The 16,092-nt window shown below is 40.0% G+C and overlaps 1 protein-coding gene across 2 annotated transcripts in view; it reads left to right on the top strand.

Annotated features, from left to right (window-relative positions):
- The window catches only part of CNTNAP2 (contactin associated protein 2), a 2,322,173-nt gene that overhangs the window by 610,345 nt on the left and 1,695,736 nt on the right, over positions 1 to 16,092 (top strand). The window lies entirely within an intron of this gene.

The following is a 16,092-nucleotide window of genomic DNA, read 5'->3' as shown; positions in this document are numbered from 1 at the left end:
GTATATATTATTCAATATATTGTATTAAATAATACAACATATTGTATTCATTATTATTATTGAACAACACATATATACTATTCAATATATTATTCAATATAGTATATAATATTTCCAAAGCAGAACTGATAGAATGATATATACTCTGGTATCATATTGACAGATTTATTTTTAAGTTAATAACTGTATAGGTTTTAAAGTAAGCCATCCCCAAAATATTCTTTCTGCCAAGTCTTGCAAGCACGAAGGAGATGTCTTCCAATATCCAAGTAACAAGAAGCTCAATAATCTTGAGTGGAAAAAAATATAAAATATGTATGTGATCCACCTGGAAAGTGGTGGAAAAAAACACTATTTGAGTTGAAGTTCTTATCAAAACGAAATTATAACAAGAGTCAGGGAGTAGGATGAGCTTTGTTGAAGAGTGAATTAATCATTTTGAAAAAGATTTGCTTTTGATTACATGTTTAATTTTGAAGACAAGTAGCTATGTTTTGGAGAAGGCAATGGCACCCCACTCCAGTACTCTTGCCTGGAAAATCCCACGGACAGAGGAGCCTGGTAGGCTGCAGTCCATGGGGTCTCGAAGAGTCGGACACGACTGAGCGACTTCACTTTCACTTTTCACTTTCGTGCATTGGAGAAGGAAATGGCAAACCACTCCAGTGCTCTTGCCTGGAGAATCCCAGGGGCGGGGGAGCCTGGTGGGCTGCCGTTTATGGGGTCGCACAGAGTCGGACATGACTGAAGCGACTTAGCAGCAGCAGCTATGTTTTACTTTCTTTGAAAGCATTTAAAAGCAAATCTTTTTCATTGTGAAAAAACAGCACAAAGTCTAATTGATATTAAATAATTTTTCTTGAAGGTAAGTTCTAGAGAAACCATTCAAATTGATATCCATTTATTCCTACATCTGTGCACTTCACTACTGCTGAAGCATTGTATCAAAATACATGAACAGAAATCAGGAAATATGTGTTCATTTTATCCTATTAAAAGGGCAGAACATTGCAAACTTATTTAGAAAGAGTTCTTTTGAGAAAGATTTTCCATACTCTAAGAGCTGTTCAATAGAATCTCTACAGTTATGGAAACATGCTATATCTACTTTATCCCATACAGTTGCCAGTAGCCACAAACCCTAGAGATGACAAGTGTGACAAGGGTCTGATTTTTAAATTTCATTTCATTTTTAATTATCTTAAATTTACATTAAACCATTCATGTGCCTAAGGCACTTCCTTGGACAACAGTTCAGTTCAGTCACTCAGTCGTGTACAACTCTTTGAGACCCCATGGACTGCAGCACACCAGGCCTCCCTGTCCATCATCAACTCCCAGAGCTTGCTCAAACTCATGTCCATCGAGTTGGTGATGCCATCCAACCATCTCATCCTCTGTTGTCCCCTTCTCCTCCCACCTTGAATCTTTCCCAGCATCAGGGTCCTTTCCAACGAGTCAGCTCTTCGCATCAGGTGGCCAAAGTATTGGAGCTTCAGCTTCAGCATTACTCCTTCCAGTGAACATTCAGGACTGATTTCCTTTAGGATGGACTGGTTGGATGTGCTTGCAGTCCAAGGGGCTCTCAAGAGTCTTCTCGGTTGGACTACATAACCATGTATTTCTGAATTTTAGTTATCTGAAATTTAATTATCTGTAACTCATCTTAGTTTATTTTAGTTTATTTAGTAACCCATTAACCAGAGTCTCCCATTTCTGAATGATTATTAATAGTGTCAGAATTTGTGTTTTAATAATTTTGCATGTCTTCCATTTTAATTTTCAGATGCTTGCTTTTAAGAACCTTGAACATACCAAACATATGTAAAAATACTGAAAACTTCAAAATTAAAACAAATTTATATCCATCCAAATAATACATGCATTGCGACCTTCCTGGTGGACCAGTGACTAAGACTCTGTGCTCCCAATTCAGAGGGTCTGAGTTTGACCCCTGGTTAGGGATCTAGATCCCACATGCTGCAACCGAAAGTTTGCATGCTGCAACAGGACCCAGCACAGCCAAAAAAATATTTTGAAAACACGCACTCAGATAATACAAGCACTGACCACATTGCTAACATACACCAGGCAAACTTTGCTATTGATCATCCATGCATACTGATAGTGTCTGGGTTTTTTTGTGAAACAAATCCTCAAGGGAATCTTTAAACATAAAGATTTTTTTTCCTTACAAAACAAGGTATCCTTCCAATAAATTCTGGACTCCTTGTTGTTATAGGGGGGAAAGCAGAGTCAGCACATGTGAGATAGGTTCTCCGCTTGTAAGCTCTCCTGGAGCTGTTGTACACTAACATTTAGTCAATTAATAGGAACTTCAATAGCACTATTATTTCCACTTCTACTGACAAATTGATATCCTAAACTAAAATAAGCCACATGGCCTGAACAAAGTGAAACAGAGAGAATGGCCATTTTGTGGAAGGAATTCCAGGAGAGCTGGTCAAGCATAATAGCCTCATGGCATAACTGCAGAAATCAAACCAAGTAGATGATATTTAGAGCTAGTAAATCTATCATCTAATAAAAGAAATATCTGTGGCCTCACATAGGCTGCAAGCTCATGTGTATTAGTGTTGTCTTGCATATACTTTATTTCTGTTCTTGTTCCTTTTATCTTTCAATGTCTCTCTCTCTTCTTTCCTCCAAGTCTCTCATTTTTATTTTCTTCTGTAATAAACTTGATCCATCAATGCTTTCTCTCCTTTCATCTTCAAGTGAGACACTTGTATAGGTCATATATCCATTCATTCTGATTGCTAGGTGAATCATATTTCAAAATTGCCTTTGAATAAATTGATAACAAGAAGATGGCCCTCTAAAAGGAAGGAAACAATGTCAAATAGTAAATACATTTTATACCCTGTAGCATTTAGACAGAATATTTTTGCACTGACACACATGGTCAATTTTAAAGTATGTCATTTCCACTCACTGTAAAAAATTGCTTAATTATGCCAACAGTCTCCAGAGTGCCACATACATTGTAAGCTTAGCTTCACTGCCCTGTCCCAGAAATTACATTCTAGGAGTGCTATACAGGGGGAGGGGGATAAAGGATGCTTTAAATAACATGATTTGGGATGGAAATTTGATAAATACAGGTACAATTTTATTGTATAGAATGGTGAATTTAGAGGGAATCTTAGAAATTATTTGACAGACAAGCTGATGTAAAGATAGAAGAAGTGAGTTGTTCAAGGTCAGAATATAATTAACAGAAAGATCCTAAGTTCATATTATCAGACTCTTATAAATATTAAATACTTAAATATAAACTGGGTCTTATTTGCCAAATAAGCTAGAGAACATGAACCTAATGTACAGTTGTGTGTGTGTGTGTGTGTGTGTGTGTGTGTGTGTGCGCGCGCGCATGCGCTCATGCGCATGCGCACACTCCGTCATATCTGACTCTCTGAGACCCCGTGGACTGTAGCCCGCCAGGTTCCTCTGTCCATGGAATTCTCCAAGCAGGAATACTGGAGTGGATTCCCTTCCCTTATCCAGGGGATGTTCCCAAACTGGGGATTGAACCGCGTCTCTTACATCTCCTGCATTCCCAGGAGGGTTCTTTACCACTAGCACCATCTGGGAAGCCAGTGCGTGGTTGGTTGATGTCAGATATTTCTGGAATCTTACGTATGTCAGGTGAACTTGAAAACAAACAGGGACAGTCAAGGAGCTTTGAGGAACTGACAAAGTAGAAATTCAGTCAGGTTTTCTATTAGGATATTAGGATAGAAACAGCCTTGAAATCTATCTAGGTACCATCTGTTGACTCTATAAGGTGAGCAAAACCCAAGCATAGTTATGGCTCTAAGACTGGGGCAGAAATGTCACCAAAAGCTTCTTTGCTGGCAACTTTTCTTTGAAAGGATGTTTCCTTCTACATAGGTGCTCAGATCCCTAAAGCTTCTGAGACATGAGATGCCACTAGATGATTTCTTGTAGGAAAATCAATTTTTGGAGGAAAGAAGGCTGAGGGAAAGAGTTTGGTGCATTAGAGGAATCATAAAAATTCAAGTAGCTGAATCAGAATAAGTAAGGGGAACAATGGTACACATTGAGGTTGGAAGGAGAATCAGGGCCATAATCTTACAGATTCAAGCATGTCATGCTAATAAATCAAGAGTTTAATCTAAATAAATTGAGAGGCCACTAAATGCACAAATTTAGGATGCTTGAGATTAAAATGCATTAAATTTTATTGCCTTGAGGTACAAACTGCAAAGTTCAGTGATGGAGCTTTGGGCTGGCCTAGCAAAATACATCCTTGCAATGAAAGTCTCCCTTGCAAAAGCTGGCAAGCCTGACTCTACGTGAATTCAGAAATTTCAGGGATTATTCTAATAATCTATTTGGGTAGTGGTGACATATTAGAGGGCATTTCCAGAAGCCAGGATCAAGACCTCGTGGGTGTACCTGGATTCTTTAGGAGAAGGCTTATAAGTTAACAGGATATAAATACAAACTTCTGCTTCGATTCATGGCCACCTCATATGCCCACCTCATCCCCTCTTGACTCCTAATGTTCCAGGTGTGGGGCTGGCTGTCCTGAATTGTGACAGCCTGGTTAACCATTGTGACTCCCAGAGATCATCTCCACGTGTCAGCAGGGCCTCTGCTTCTTGAATTTTTAGCTCAAAATAATCTTTGACATGGTCAGGTTTCACTTTATCTGGTTCCTCTTCTTTTTAGGCCTCTTGTTCGATTCTCTGTTCAGTTGATGGAAAATCCTATGTAAAAGAAAAATATATGTGCCATACCTTTGTTTGATAACCAAAATAAGAGTGTTCACTCAGTCTTTCAGGGGTTAATTCTGCAGGCCCAGCCATAAAGTCCCCCTTGATCTTGATAATTGATAGAGAAGTCTGAAGGGTAGGCACAGTGCTTTTCTTGCCATTTCACACAGGGAGCAGGTAACACAAAGCGACAGTTTTGATTCTGTATGCATCAGCGGCTATGATTTATGGCACCTGTTTGTATCTGTTACATGAATGATGGGCTTATAAGCCAAAAATAAAGCTACTGTATTCACACCTGAGGCCTGAGAAGTGACAGTTTGGTAAAAGAACTAGGGAAAACAAAACTCTATAAAAATGCCAAAGAGATAAACATTAAACAAGGAAGAGCCTGTGTCTTTACCTAAGAGTGTATTACTTTCTACCTAATATTATATAACTTAGACACCTCTGTTTCCCCCCTGAGCTATGAAGAACTCAGCTACTTGCTGCTACAGCCCCCTTCGTTTCAGTGCTCAGCACCTCACCTGGAACAGGTCTTCAATAATTACATGTTGAACAAATTGTTTAGCATATATACATGTCAACAGAAAATAAGGTACCACTTGACACTTTTTTAGTATCGTTTTTGTTCCCTTTTGATAAACTCTTTTGCTGAACGTTAAATACTTTAAAATAATTTTGAAATAATTGCATTAGTACATATAAATGAGCTTTTTAGCTTGAAGCATTAGCATGCTATTTCTAGAAATTATGTTGAAAGTGAAAGTGTTAAGAAATTAAATTACCTTAAAATGGCAGTTTTTTGCTCTCATCTTTGTTTAAGAAAAGAAAAAGAAAAGGTTGATTCTTAAATTCAGACACCTTGGTTGATTTATGAATGAAAGATGAATTAAATTTCAGAAGTATAAAGGTTCCAAGTCACTATGTGAATTAAGTATGATCTTTTAAGAGATTTGCAGGGGATTATTTTCTATGTATGAGCAGATAAAGTAAATCGCAGCCATAAATAGCATGTATCTGGGTAACAAAATTGTGACTTCATCTGTGAAAACAAAGGGAAGGCTATGTTATGTGGATCAGATACTTCTTTTTTTGTATTATGGAATTAAAACATTCTAGAGGAAGCCAAGTTTATTTTAATTCCCTTTTTGTTGAGAAACAGGGGAACTGTGGACTTGTCGTAGGATTTGCCCCAAATCCTTAACTAGCAGGAAGCAGAATCTGAGCGTGTGTGTGCCTTCTCACTTCATCATCCTCACCACCATGGGTCCTAATCGTGAAAACCGATGCAGGTCTACCGCTCCATGCCAACCACTGATGTTAATAAGTCAGAAACCTAAAATAGAGGGAGATCAATCACAGTAGTGGTTGACGTTTGTGTCTGGATTCAGAAGTCCAGGCCAGAAGGCTTGGAAGACCCTCTCATGGAAATGGGCCAGTTCAGGCTCTGAGTTGTGCCAGGGCATAACTATTCTGTCACTGAGTGGAAAACACAATTATGGATGGAAAGGTCCAGAGAATCACTTAGCTAAATAGCAGAGAGGCATAAGCAGAAAGGATAATGAGAAGCACTGCACAAATCTAAGTTTGATTCCTGTGAATACTCTGGTCTCCACTTGTGGTTTCAGCTTCAAGTGATTCAGTAGGTAAGTAAGATGATGGTAGAGTTCAGCAAGCTGAAGAAAGCCAGATTGAGAGAACTAAGAACTCTGGGTGTGCTGGGTATCTTGAGAGGAGCTCAGAGCAGGAAGGGAGTTAGGTGGAAAAGCAGATTTTTGCTGCCCAAGCTCTGTTCAGGGTCCAGGAACTGACATCTGGCAGTTTGGGAAAGCACAGGCTGGCTCTGCACTCAGAGGTTTAGAGCAGTCCAAAGGTCAGTGTTTTAGAGCTGAAGCTCCTGTTTGCACAACCCATTGAGAGATTAGAGGATTTAGCCTGACAAGATGAGGATCCGGACACGAGGATCTAAAAGGGCCAGTTTGAACAAGGGCTATTGCAAAGGCAGGAAGGAATTGGCCAGTGACCAAGGCAGGAAGGCTGGTTCACACTGGAATGTGGTTTTGGAGGAGTGAGAGGTGCATAAGAGGGCTTCTTGGGTTGCTCAGAAGAATCTAATTGCCAATGCTGGAGAAGCTGGATACGTGGGTTCGATCTCTGGGTCACGAAGATCCCCAGAGGAGACAATGTCAACCCACTCCAGTATTCTTGCCTAGAGAATCCCATGGACAGAGGAGCCTAGTGGGCTACAGTCTAAAGGGTCACAAAAAGTTGGACATAATTGAGTGTGTGCACACACACACACAAGAGGTGCATGGAAACAAGGGAGAGGAGGGGAAGAACTATGGATTTGGATCAAGTCTGGGACACAAATACAAAAGCTGACAATGGCCAGTCAGCTCTGGGAGACAGAAAGGAATCGTGGTGGTGGGATCTTCAGAACTGAGTCTCAAAGGAACTTAACAATTGGTGTTTGGAAGTTGCTGCATTGATCCCACAAGTGGGACAAGTGTACATGTGGGAAAGTATAGAACAAGGTACCTGGTTGTCTCAATATCTCCCTCCTACTGATGTGCATTTTAGGTACGGTTTAAAATTAGCCATCAGAACCATATCTTCCCTGCACACACAGTGGCCTTAATAAGTAAGTAAAATCAACAGCTGTCAGCTCTTTACAGTTTCGTTGTTTTCATTGTTTTGTTTTCTGATGTAGCGGAGGAAGGGTGGACAGTGTATGGAAAGTCTATGGCAAAGACTTTAGGAGCACCTGAAGCATTGTCTGCTGACCTCCCTTCCTCCCATCTTCACTGTTGTTGTTCAGTCACTAAGTTGTGTCCAAGTCTTTGAAACCCCATGGACTGCAGCACACCAGGCTTCCCTGTCCTTCACCATCTCCCAGAGTTTGCTCAAATTCATGTTCACCAAGTTGGTGATGCCATCCAACCATTTCATCCTCTCTCTTCCCCTTCTCCTCCTGCCCTCAATCTTTCCCAGCATCAGGGTTTTCCCGATGAGTTGGCTCTTTGCATCAGGTGGCCAACATATTGGAGCTTAAGCTTCAGCATCAGTCCTTCCAGTGAACATTCGGGACTGATTTCCTTTAGAACTGACTGCCTTGATATCCTTGCAGTCGAGTGAAAGTGAAAGTCGCTTAGTTGTGTCCAACTCTTTGTGACCCCATAGACTCTGGGGACCGCATGGACTGTGACCCCATGAATTCTCCAGGCCAAAATAGTGGAGTGGGTAGGCGTTCCCTTCTCCACCTTGCAGTCCAAGGGCCTCTCAAAAGAGTCTTCTCCAACACCACAGTTAGAAGACATTAATTCTTCGGCTCTCAGCTGAATTATTGTCCAGCTCTCACATCCAGATATGACTACTGGAAAAACCATAGCTTTGACTAGATAGACCCTGGTCGGCAATGTCTCTGCTTTCTAATATGCTCTACAGGTTTGTCATTGTTTTTCTTCCTAACAGCAAGTGTCTTCTAATTTCATGGCTGCAGTCACCATCCACAGAGATTCTGGAGCCCAAGAAAATAAAGTCGCTCACTGTTTCTGTTGTTTTCCCATTGATTTGCCATGAAGTGATGGGACCAGATGCCATGTCTTAGTTTTCTGAATGTTGAGTTTTAAGCCAGCTTTTTCACTCTCCTCTTTCATCTTCATCAAGAGGCTCTTTAATTCCTCTTTGCTTTCTGCCATAAGAGTGGTGTCATCTGCGTATCTAAGATTATTGATATTTCTCCTGGCAAACCTTCACTAAGGCAGGTTTATTTCTCTTTTCTACTTTCTTATCTTATCTGGTCTTTTACATGTAATTTACTCTTTAATTGTTTTGTGTCTGTATACACAGTGGTCCTTGCAGATGCTGCTTAACTTCATCCAGGTGGTCACTAACTTGGAATCAGTGACCATTGGAAACCTCTCAAAACTATGTCACAAGATTATATGATAGTTCAGGATAAAGGGTTAGGACTCCTTTCTTCAGACAGATCAATACATCTAGTCGTGGCATTGGGAATCATTAGTCAAGGAAAAGCTCTCCCATTGGCCAGTTACGAAGCACTGCAGACAGAGTGAAGATTCAGGTGTGTACCTGGTTCCCTGGGGCTGATTGCTGTCTAATCCCTCACTTAGCCTGGTGACCTTCTCCTCTCTCATATCATGCCTCAGGTCTAGGAAGGATACAGAGTTGGGCAAGGTATAGTCACTGGTCGTCTTTCAAAGATGCTACATCTATTTGGCCTATAGGTAATATACACATAATTATTATATATGAATAATATATGTATATATGTAAAAGTATCTATTATCTATCCAGATTGAAAAGGCTCTGTGTATGTTTTTACAAATCTATATATATATGCAGAAAATGAAAAACATATAAAAATGCATGTTACCATAGTACTGAAGAGAAAGATGAAAGATAATCATTTGGAGTATTTGAATTGAGTATCTGATTAAGATCCGTCCACCATAGCTGTGAAAATAGTTGGAGAAAAAGAATAATTTTTATAAAAGTATTACCTTTAAAAGAGTGTTAATACTTGATTTTTGTGTTAGTCACTCAGTTATGTCTGACTCTTTGAGACCCCATGTAGTGTAGCTCGCCAGACTCCTCTGTCCATAGAATTCTCCAGACAAGGATACTAGAATGGGGCCATTCCCTTCTCCAGGAGACCTTCCCAATTGAACCCTGGTCTCCTACATTGCAGGCAGATTCTTTACCGTCTGAGCCACCAGGGAAGCCTAAGACTCTGATCCTGGAAAGTATTGAAGGCAGGAGGAGAAAGAGGTGATAGAGGATGAGATGGTTGAATAGCATCACCGACTCAGTGGCCATACATTTGAACAAACTCCGGGAGACAGTGAAGGATAGGGAAGCCTGGCATACTGCAGCCCTTGGGGTCGCAAAGACACACACACAACTTACTGACTGAACAATGACAAATACTTGGTTATTCTGCCCTCTTGTGTGCCAGTTTATTTTCTGGCACACAAGAATTCTGATCATTTTTTTCAGTTTAAGATAAAAAAGGTAGCCTAACATCCACAACACATCTTGGTCAAAATTGATTATAAAGAACATTTTTTCCCCCTCAAATAACACCTTATTTGATTTTTGCAATGTACCTTTCACGTTTTACCCCTTTCTGTCCCTGAATTCGAAAGTCTCCACTCTGACTTCATAATAATGTGTTTTAGATAATCTTCTTGGGGTGTTTGTATCACCTGTATTTTTTCCTATTGGTTCACTGTTTTCTTTTAATACATACACATCCCCTTGATGTTGATCGCTTCATGCTGACCTGTGTTCCACCCTTCAAAGTTATTGCCAGAGATGAAATGCCCTTCCTAACCTTTACCTTGAAGTCCACTTGCCTCTCTGAAGTACTTCATTTGGTTTTCAAAACTAAAACTTGTAAGAAATCTCAGACTTTCCAGACCCTAAATATAATATCAGTGAAGCAAGAGAGAAAAAAAAAGAAAAAACGTATAAAGACAGACATTTATAAAAGGGTATGGTATAAAATACTCTAAGAATTAACAGGATGAGAAAAGGAAGTATTAAATTCACATCAAACAAAGCTTTGAACGTTAAAGCGAATGAAAGTGAAGGGAAGAAATCTATAAGGAAAGCAAACAATCTCTACTTCCTGACAGCTTCAGTTATTAATTAGTGTTCCATCATTTGCAGTAAATGCCCGATCGATTCTTTTGCCTCTCTGACAGGCCATTGGCTTTGTAGCTTGCTTCTTAATGGGAGATGATTCAGCTTGTCCTCGTGTTCATCATTCCGCACGAAATGATCAGCCTGACACTGTCCATAAGCCGTGCTGGCTCTAGGGAAAGTTGAGAGTTTGTTCCCAAATCCCAGTTCTTACCTCAGCACTTCCCTTGCCATCCACTGTTCCCAGTGTGGTCACTTACTTGGCTTCTTCCTGCTGAAATTGCTGGCAGAGCCAATTTTATACTGCCTTTGAATTATAACAAATTCGTTTCCACTGTGACTCCAGCCAGGATTTCCTGGTCGTTGTTTGTATCCATCCCAGCATAGAGCTCGGGGCACTTCAGATAGAACTAAGGTTCTAAACACAGTAGGTTTAAGCTGAATCCTGGCTCTCTTGGCCACTTGCTGAGTGACACTGGACAGATGGCTTCTTCTCTCAAGACTCTGCCTACTGGACTTCCTTGGTGGTAACTAAGAAAAACCAAGGCATGCTTATACAAATGCCTGATTAGTGAATTTCCTCACTATTCCTTCAGAATGTGTGACACAGAGGGAAGCACTGTGCTAGATAGACGGTCTTGACAAGTTTGACGTTCTGGACTCTAGGTTTTAGCCCTGTTAAATGTACCATCAGAAGCCAGTCACTTAATCTCTTTGCTTGCCAATTTTTTTTCATCTGTAAATAGGAAGTAATGATGCTCTCCCACCTGTGAAAATGGTACCTGTGAGAAGAAAATGGGATAAAGCAAGTACAAGTTTTTAATGCTCTGAAACTCCATAAAGTTCCAGATACTGTGACATAGAGCAAGTCCCCGGGGCTTTGATGTATATGTACAGCAAGAAGGGCTTGTCACTCAAGACATCTATTATCCAGGATTATTTGTCTGCCACTTCGCTCATCTTTTCAGGGGCTAATGTAGCTGGACCTCTCACACTACAGTGGCTCTAGTTTTGATTCATGTACAGTTTCAGCAGCAAACAAGTCTCCATAGACCTTATATTGAAGTCATTTTTGTTTACCACTGGGAGAAAAAAGAATATCACCCTGCTCAGATTGATAGGCAGAAACATGTTGCTTTTGATGAATCACAAATGCAGGGTTCTCCAGGATCATAGCAATTATTATGTAGGAAAAGACTATTGGTAGAAGCCAAGATATAGGCCCTTTTGTATTTCCATATTTTGGCCTAAAGAATATTAATTGCCTATCTAAAGGACTTGGGTCTTTCCCAGTGGCTCAGTGGTAAAGAATCTGCCTGCAGTGCAGAAGATGCAGATTCTATCCCTGGGTCGGGAAGATCTCCTGCTGTAGGAATGGCAACCCACTCCAGTATTCTTGCCTGGAAAATCCCAGAGATAGAGGAGTCTGGCCAGCTACAGTCTATGGGGTCACAAAGAGTTGGATACAGCTGAGTGACTGATCCCAGAGCACATCTAAAGGACTTGTAGAAAACACAGGATCCCTCCTTCAGCGCCCTGTGAGCTCTTGGTATGTGGAGGTCTGTCATAGTCCTTTCTCTGTCCCCAGTGTTGGCTCCAAGATTTGACCCAAGGATTCAGAAAATGGTCAACTGCTCCTAATGGCATCTTCATTGCAGAGTTGGGTCTCCGGGAGTGACGACTTACCCCAGCAGGAGAGGGGCAGAGCAGTAGCAGTAGGTCATTAACATGCTGTCTCTGTTATTCACCTACTTACATTGAGGTTGAAGCAGGTGGAAAGAACACAGGTTTTTGGCACAAGGGACAAAAAACCTCAATGATGGTACTTACAGCTAAACTATGGCCTGAAACTTTGCCCAGATCACAGCTTTGAGCTGTGTGGCCCACTGACGAAGGCGAAGTCTGCAGAGAAAAGGGTAGTTTGGGCTGACTGGGCTGCAAGAAGGCCCAACCCCAGCCCAGCCTCAGGGTATCCAGTGTTGGTGAGATGTACTTAAAACTATTTCCCTCCTTGAACTGAAAAGGTTCAAGAAATCAGAGATAAAAACTCTAGACCCTCCAACAGTACTTAGCCCTGAGAGGTTTTTGTTTGGTCAACACTTCTAAATTACCCACAGTGTGTTTCTAAAAAGGTAATGCTGCGAGACAGCTGTGCTTTGTTACAATACAACCAGCTTCTCTTCTGAGACCTCAACGGGGCTTGATAAATGCCTTTATGTTGTGTTTGCCTCTTGCATGCATTTGTCTGACACACCTTGGCCAGATAATCAGGTGAACATTTTAGGAGTCTATCATTCTATGGACTCCCTGGGTGATTTTGGACAAGTCACTTAATGTTGCTGAGTCTCAGTCTACCCGTCTCTCCTGTGGAGACGGTAATTATAATACCTGTCTGCCTATATCAATGGTTATTAGGATCAAAGGCGATCAATATGTGAGCATGCTTTGCAGTCTTTAAGCAGGAAGAAGTGTTCATTAGTGAGGAACAATGCAGCCTGCTCTAGGTAACTGCCAGATAAGGTCATACCTCTATTATGCAGTTATAGTATTGTATAATACAATGCCTTCAGTAATCAGGAAAATTAAAATAAACGGGGCCCCCAATTACATCCAGAAAGACATCCAAGAAGACAGACTTTTATTACAGGAGAAGTCTGTGGCAAGATGCAAAACAAGTCCAGTAGGCTTTATTGACTGGCTGTGAAATGCTTTCGTTGACTGTATTAGTAGACGTGCACTTGGGTGGATTTTCCTGGGTGCAGCCACAGAGGGGAAGATTCTTCTGTCTGGTTCACATGTTATTTACAAATAGTTGACTATCAATTGCCAACAAGAGAGACATCAGAATATTCAGAGGGATGTGAATTGGTTTGTGTCACAAAATGTTTAGACTTAAACCTCCATTTAAATCGGACACACTTTCCTTTAGGGCACCTTGATTGTATTCGTGGAGTAATGATGACAATGACAAGGACAGAAAATAGCCATTTTTTGGTGTGCCAGACACGCTTTTCAGCTCCTTAGTATTTCCTGTAGTACCCCACTGATCCTGGCGATTTGGTAACATTTAATCCACATTGTACAGGTGCTGAAACAGAGGCTTAGCGATGTTAGTTGCCTGTTCAAAGTCATACAAATGACCAAAGGCCTTGTCAAAATAGGAATGAAATGACTTCAGATCATTAAGCAACTTATTTGAAATTGATTTCTGATGCTTATTCAGCATGTTTAACAAATAAATGATACTAAATAGAAAACACATTTTAGGCAGCAACCCAAGAGCCAAATATTAACACGCACAATCTTCATTTGCTGTGGGCGCTTCCAACTTCAGGTGTTCTTTTAATATTCCATATGCTCGTACGTTTTGTTTACCATCTGCATAGCTGTAAGCAGTCGGTGCACATGTTATTGACTGGACTAAATATTTACACTGTCACATGATAAAAATCGCCGTTGTTTTCCTACAGTTGCACAAGTTGTCTACTCGCCAATGAAATACACTGGATTTCCTTTTTGTTCTCAGCAACCTTAGGCTACTTCCCCACCCCGCGCCCCCACCCCAACCAGACCGCCAAAGAATAGGTTCTTAAAAGTGAGGACTGGAATAAAAGATTCCATGGCTGGTAGTCAGTAGCCTCATTGACTGGAAGACTTGTGTCTCTCGGTGGGTAGCTGTGCCTGTGAGTGCCAGGGTTTCTGTAAGTCTGATAAGTAAGGAAAAATGGCATTCAGCCACCAAAAACAGCATTTATTCCTTAAACAATTTTCCATGTAATTATAATGAAGGATGCTGGATTTTATGCTCACCTAAAGAGCAATGAAATGATTGAAAACAGCAAGTTTTACTTTTACAACTTAGGAGCAATAAATAACTCTGAGTCCAGCTGACACTATCTGTTATCATTCAACTAAATAATCATTGCAGTTTGGCTGAGAACATACCTGTCTCCATTTTCTTTTTCTTGGTTTTCATTTTATTTTTTGATAGTTAATTACTTGCTAACAGGCGCTTCCCCTCTCTCCCAACAAGAAATCATAAATACAGAGAAAATAATAGCCTCTTCTCCCAGAATGCTCACATTTGTCTCATTATTTGGTTTCTTTGACCATTATTTATTTGAGAAGGTTTCTCTCTGTGTTCCAAATCTGCCCAAAATTAAACTTATGACTTCTGTCTTCACGTTTATTACGTGGTCTATTTTTATTTTATAGTGATTTTCCATTCATTCATTGAAAGTGGCATCTGCTTTTCTTCTAGAATTTTCATAGTCTTAAGATGATTCACATGATTAGCAAAGGAAAATGTCTGTCACAAAAATATTTGTTGTTATTCAGTCCCTAACTTGTGTTCAACTCTTTGTGACCCCCTGGACTGTAGCCTGCCAGGCTCCTCTGTCCTCCACTATCTCCCTGAGTTTATGCAAAAATATATCCCTCCATTTTTCATTAAATCTTGTTTTTCCCCTATACATGTTAAAGCATTAATAGTATTTTTTCCCACTACTCCCCAATGCCAAAGGTTCTGCCTCTTGGCAGTCTTCATAAGAAGTGAAGCTTGCCTGCATAGAATGTGGACGGTCAAGCCATTTCTTTGGCCCTTTCAGTTCTGTCCAATCTAGGCTTCAACATATTTTTTTTTTTAATTCTTTAGTCCAATAGTCACATTTGCTGAGACTGTGAATATGTCCAGTACCACCACTGGCTTTTAACATAAAAGAGAAAAGCCAAGCTGGACTTGTCACAAATAACACTAAGGCTGCCGATCTGAGAAAATGCAGTTTTAGCAAGTTCTAATCTGTATGCCCTGAAACAACTCTAAATGGAATAAACTGAGAGAAATAGAAAAGAGTTGAAGATAAATGTGGCATCCAATGTGATGCAATTCTTCTTTTTATTGCCTGTTTTTTTTTTTTCAGACTTCAATGTGAATGAGTTGGAATTTTGTTAGAAATCCACATTTCAGTTCCCAGGCAGATTTACAGATTTTAAAACAGAGCAAAACAAAACCACTTTAGCAGTTACCTCTGTCTTTGAGAACACCTGAGACTTTATTCATATTTTTCATTATCTCTCGATGGTTTGCTTCATGTTTTTGCTATCTTTACATATTACATATTTCTAATTGAAAAGGCACAGCTTGTTTGTCCTTGAATTCAATTCTCAAAGACATTTGAAATCTCTCTCTCTCTCTCTCTGTTTACCCCTCTTTAATATTTTGTGTCTAAAGTAGGTAACTTTTTGGTTTTGTTATTCTCCAAAAAGAAACCATTGTTGAAAAAAAACAAAAAACAAGAACAAAAAATATCTATAATAAACTGGTAGATGTGCCAAAACAATTTTTATAGCATAAACCCCAGGGAACAGCTGCCAGCACCTCTGGCTTCCATTACATAAAGATGCATGGTGATCCAAATGTTGGCATATGGCAAGAAACATCTATTGAACTGAATGTATTGAATCCATTACTTTAAAAAAAAAAAAAAAGGTGATTTTCTGGTTTCACAATTGTTTATAAAAGAAAGTGCTTCTGCAGTCTCTTGCTTTATTATCCTTCTATAAAACTTTTTTTTCAGTTATTTTAGCAAGAGAGAACCAAGGCCTCTGGTTTGGTGTACATTTCTGATGTCTGTGGTTCTTATCCGCATTGTCTACTTCA

This window comes from Bos grunniens, chromosome 4, assembly GCF_055505025.1.
Source record: "Bos grunniens cultivar Pamir isolate PY7600 chromosome 4, Bosgru_T2T1.0, whole genome shotgun sequence".
Lineage (NCBI taxonomy): Eukaryota > Metazoa > Chordata > Mammalia > Artiodactyla > Bovidae > Bos > Bos grunniens.
This window is presented reverse-complemented; position numbering and strand designations above follow the sequence as displayed.